We start from the raw sequence: 6135 nt of genomic DNA on the forward strand, positions 1-6135 counted from the left end.
TGACATTGTTAATGTGGATTGATGGCATCTTTAAAATCACAGGGAACTTTTTATGTCACTGCTTATACAAAGATATCTATGATCGGTTTGTAGTAATTAGTTTGTTTGTACTTGATTTTTTGTTTTTTTTGTACGGTGAACATTATGCTTTTCCTTGAAATTTTTGCGTGACTTCAGCGCTCTACCGCATCCCCGGTAACTGGTTTCGAAGGTGAACGTCAGCGGACAGACCTGTCACATGCCAAACGTACTACAGCTGAATACTATTTGTTTCGCCAGTTAACAAGGTTTCTGTTAGTTACTTTGTGTGCAAGATCTGCACGTACGAGAGATCCGACATTTCGATGACTTGTTTTCGTTGAATCCACACAAGCTTTTTGAATCCATTTGTCATTGTCTTTTGCATGCATAACCATAACATTTGGCCTTTTCTGGGAGGTTCATTTCTCTCGTCAAGATGAAGCTTGCAGCCTATGGAAAAAATGGAGGTAAGTAGGGAAGACGAGACCTGAGGCCTTTGAATCCCTAGCTGAAAGCGTTTACCGAAAAAAGTTTAGTTTTATAAATGTTTCTACACTGGATAAATCCTTGAACGACATTAATGGAGTTTGCTAGTTAGATATGCTACACTGAATTATCGTGTTTCGGATTCCTTCGACTTTATTTTCTGTTTTGAAACCTCTTGCAGGACGACTATATCAAATTTTTCCCTTTGTTCCCGACCAAAGACGAGGTTGTGAAATTTTCTCCCTTAATCCTGTAAGTTCACGTGATTTATTCATAGTTATTTTTCCTAGTATGGCACTTCTGTTGCAGCTCCAAAATCTTTGCAATTCTAATATATATTCATAACATGACCAAGGTGAAATAATAATCCTTGTACCAAGAGGATTTAAACCAGTGTTCTGAAATTGTCTCCCTTTAAGTTTTGAGTTTTACAGCTATGGCTTTGTGGTCAGCTGGATTACTAATGTAGCCTAGGTATTTTGAAACTTAAAAAAACCTGAAGAATTCAAAATTTGATAGCATCTTGTCCTATTATTTGATTTGTTGTCTTTCTGAGCAAGATGTATGATAACTTACTGCATTAATTATTATGTAATCCTAGAAAAAATTATTTATTTGAGGAAAAATGTGAAAGTTAAGCTTACTATATTGTTTGGTATTGCGTTTATTAAGGTGGTCCAATCAACATGGAAACAGCGGGGCTTCCGCAGCGGACACCCATCTGTGTATAAAGGGTTATCAGAAACTGCATTCATGTATTTCTGATCACATCAGATCATAAGGAACAAGGAGGATCTTGCATTATGCAATGATATTATTGATTCTTGTGCAGCAGTGGCAAGGAGTTTAAGATAGTAAGTAATGTTGTCCACTTATAAACCTTCCATATTCTCATGCATGTATGTAATTTGGTTACTGGTTATATAAGGTGATGTTTAATGCTAAAGTGCAGAAGTTTGTAATATTCTGTAGGTAAATTATTTAAGTGTAGAGTGTGGGAAGACTAGAAGAATTATGTTATGAGAAATGGTGAAGAGTGTGGGTGGAAAACCAATTTTAAACTGGGCTAGCCTGAGTTTAATCCTTATATTTTGTTGCTTACATTTATTTAGTCAGAGTGGGAATTGGGGCAGCCTCAATTTCACTCTGTATATATTGTTGTTTATGCGTTTTTCTTCAAACTGTGGGGTGATACTTCATTTCAATTCTTACATTCCTTGGATAATTATTCCAACTATGAATTTAGCTTCTCTCTGTTGCAGTAAATTAGTCTTCATATTTTGCTGGGTGTGCTCATTGCTTCCAACCGTGGCCCAGGTTGGACTTAATTTACATCCTTCTATATTGATGGTTATGCTTTTTGCCGCAAATAGAGATTTGGTTTGTCCTCAATTTCAATCCTTGTATACTTTCGCTTTTACCCATTGCTTCAAATTGTGAATTGGGTTTGCCTAAAATTTATTTTTAGTCGTACACATTTCTTATTGTTCTCAACCTACAAAGTGATGGTTATTTGTGTTACATGTGTATGTATTTGGAACCACAACCTTAGCAAATCATTGTTGGGACTCGATTGGCATATGGATGGACTGTTGCAGTGACTGCCTTGATGTTTTCTTATAGATCACATCAAATCAAAATAATAACTTTGTAGGATCTTTAATTCATTGTTTTCACATTCGATGTATTATGATGAATATTTGAGTCATATAGGTTTCGTTGGTTTGAGTTCTTCACTATAATCGGTATGAACACCATGTTATAGGAGGTTATTAGATGGTTAATAATTTCAATATGATCATAAAAATTGGGATATGGTATCAACCATTTTCATTATTAAGAATCAAGAGTTTGTAATGAAGTGCCAATATAATATTGAATGCATTCCTTCTTCTGGTGAATAATGAGGTAGGAGAACTAAATCATCCAATCAACACCCACACCATAGATTGTAGACCAAGTTTGTTAGACAATTTAAAACAAAAATTTATGTCATCTTATATACTATATTCTCATGCTACATGGTTTTCCAGGGAAACAATGTATGTTTTTGTTTGGTTGTATGGCTTGTCAATCCATTCACATTCACTATTGGTACCAAGGGAAATCACAAACCTCTTCTATGTGTCATGATTTTATGAATTCAAATATGTCTAACAAGATGTCATGTTGTGGAGGCAACAATATGGTACATACTAATTGTTTATTTCAGAATCTACCCTATAATATATATCCTCCCCATTCTCATTGTTCTTGATGAAAAATATTTTACCTCAAGTGAGAGCCTTCATCTTAGTAATGGAAACACTAAACAGCCAAGGTCATCAAATTGTGAATCAATATTCTCATGTATCAAACCCATATTTAGGAAAAACTTAGGGCTTGTTTTAAAAGATCTCTCAATGAATAAACATAGAATACTTCTTGGAATGTTAAATTGGAGGGGTGTTCTTTTTCTTAACTATTATTTTATTTTAGTTATACAGAGAAAAGTTCTCGAATGAAGCATTTCTCTACCACCTCACACGGTTTGAACCAATGCACAAATTCTCCATCTATTTCTATCAATTTTATCTTCATCAAGAGCATGAGTTCACCTTAGCAGAAAGGTTTAAGGCATTTTTTCCACAGTTAACGATACAACTGGCGATTGTTATTTTCTTTGCAAAATATCTTCCATAATATCTTTTTGTAGAGAGAGTGAATTCATTGCTTTCAATAAGGTTATCACAGCATAGTGTTTCTTTTGTCTTTTGTGACTCATTTTTCCTTGGAAAATGCTCCACTTATAATGGAAGAACTTGCTATGTATTGGAATATGGGTTGCTTCTCAGATTCATTTTTTGAGTTAGGCTTCTTTGTTGGAGTTGAAAGGAATAATTTTTTTGGTAAATTCTTGCTGGCAAGCATCATATTTTTGGTAGAAAACCCATACATCGTAATAATGATCTTACTTAATCATAAGTTTTGTCCTCTTTTCAACATAAAGTAGAAATTAGTGTTGATGCATATGGAAACAAGAGTGACTGAGAGAGACAACTAACCAATTTATTTCCAAAAATAATCAAAATGTAATTGAAGCTTGCTGTGTGTTATTCTTACTTCTACAATCGAGAGTATTTTTTCTTTGTCTATTATGGCATTATTTTAGCCACATTGTATAGACTTGGATGCTTATATCAAAATTAAATAGATATGACAAGGACACATGCACCTTTGATAATTTGTTGGAGCTACTCATTATCTCTTCCTAGATTGGTTTACCAATGTTCAATTCTTTGGTTTCAGAGCCCAATTTTGGATTTTGTTTTAGCTAGTGGAAGAATGGGTGCATCCCATACACCTTGACCCCTGATGTATCAATGTCATGGGACAAGGTACTGGGGGGCTACACATTGATTGGCTAGAATACTGTTCGGCGTCCTTCATTTTTCACTAAATAAGGAAGATGCAAATGATGTCAAGGGAACATTGCTTTAAATGATTAGAAAATGTTTCCTAGAGTCCGGAAACTTCCCACCAAGTGAATGTAATGGTATTTATGTTTGGAAATTACTGACAGGGGGGTGAATCAATAATTTAAAAATTTACATTTTTCTCAACTTAATTTTATTTGTATGCAACTAATAGTTTATGTATATGCTCCATTATTATTGGACTCTTTTTCAAGGTGTTAGAGAGAGAAATTTGTATATATACTTATCAATAATTCAATAACATTCACACAACATTCAAGAACCAACACATGAAGACACCAAGTATAAGTTGAAACCCTGAAGGAAGAAAACCATGAATTTTAGGCTAAAAATGATGTTAAGGCAAGATAATACTACTCCATGTTGTATGTTGTAGCTTGATAAAGAGTAGTACCTCCAAGCTACTCCAACTAGAATCTTGTAGGAGACTCTTTCTAGTAGCCTCTCAATCAAGCTACAACATAGAAAGTGACAACAATCTCTCAATCAGAATATCAAGTCAAAATTGTTGGTTATCTAATATACAATTTTGTTGTCAAGCCTATTGAAAATATTTACTCCTTATCTTTTTCAACTTTGTGCATCTTTTGCTACCACTCAGCAACTTTCTCATAGTCTCCTTCACTTCAAAAAGTTATATTTCCATTCCACACTATATATTTTATAATAAAACCTTATATATACTCACAAGCTTGTCTCTTCATTTTGAGTTCTGAAAGAAAAATTGTAAGATAAAATAAAGCTAAAATAAAATATCTCAATGAGTAATGATTACAGGAGACAAATCAAAATTATATTATCATGTATCATACATTTTTTTATTCAATGAAAGCATATATTTTTTAGTTTTTGTCTTAATATTTTATGTTCGATTTGACCATATTCAACGTTCACATGGATTATCATAGCCTTTGCACTTTACATCACTTTCAACCTTCTACAATAATGACATTCAACATATATTATCACCATTATGGTTAATGACATCAATTCCAATATTACCAACATTCTCCCCCTTTGGCATTGATGGCAACACAACTATTCCTTCTCCCTCCATACATCTCCTTATGTAATATCCCTCCATTGTTGTAATGTTGTTTTTATTTAGACTGGATTATGTTAGTAAGGATAACAGAAAATCCATGAAGTACATTGAAACATTTATCTAAATAAAGATTTTTATTAATAAATGAATAAATGGGATTGAAAACAATTGGGAATGAGCCACTAAAAGATGAGATTCTTGTCAAAGATAACTCTTCCATGATAAAGATTATAGATAAGGTTCTAGATAAGACCTAATGGATAGGAGAGAAAATATATTAAACGCTTAGCTGGGAAAGGTTCCAAGCTGAAATAAGCATAAATCACTGCGGGAGATAAAAGTAGGCTTTTAAGAGAAAACCTAGGCAAGTGGACATTGAAGACCACAAAACTAGGATGCCACTAGAATAAAAATCCATCACGGAAGAAAGGTATGAAATACAAAGGAAATGGACCAATAGAGGTTTTTGATCTCTTGGCAAGTATTCTCAACTGGGGGGAATAGAAGGTACTATTCATGGTTGGATGACTAATGAGCTCATCAAGTGCAAATTCTACATAGATTCTAGTTAGCAAATTTTGTGCATAATTATTTTTGTGATTAACCGAGTGAATAACTTGAGGTATGTGGTTATACCTATATAATTTTAATGTGCATTTTAAGGAGTGGTAAAAAAAATGATATATAATGATTAGGTAAAGATTCTAGTCATTGGTGGATATGGGATAAATATCATATTGGGGAATAATATGATTCTAAAATTGGAATCATAAATTAGTAGTTATTATGGGAATCTATGGAGAATGATTTCTCGGCAAATTATACTAATTAGTTTTAATAGCAATGAAATTTTATGTCTTGAATATTATTGATTTTAAAGAATTTTGTATAGCTATTTCTGGGAAAAAATCATTGTAAATTCATCTATGATGATTGGGTTTAAATCGTTCTTAATAAATACATTTTTGTTGATTAATAATAGATTGGTCATTATAAGATAAACTTTGATGATTAGAGGTAACCGGTGAAAAGTGCATAGTATAGCTTGTATTATTGACTATTAAGGAACACATGCTTCTATCTAGTTCGACTATGTATAATTGTGAG

The 6135-nt window shown here is 33.0% G+C and overlaps 1 pseudogene; it reads left to right on the forward strand.

The window, feature by feature from the left end:
• Positions 1-482: 482 nt before the first annotated feature.
• On the forward strand, positions 483-3537 carry LOC149264069 (GPI mannosyltransferase 1 pseudogene; annotated as a pseudogene).
• The last annotated feature ends 2598 nt before the right edge of the window (positions 3538-6135 follow it).

This window comes from Pinus tabuliformis, chromosome 6 (assembly GCF_031772625.1).
Source record: "Pinus tabuliformis cultivar Carrire ecotype Pingquan chromosome 6, CPIR1, whole genome shotgun sequence".
Taxonomy (NCBI): Eukaryota; Viridiplantae; Streptophyta; class Pinopsida; order Pinales; family Pinaceae; genus Pinus; species Pinus tabuliformis.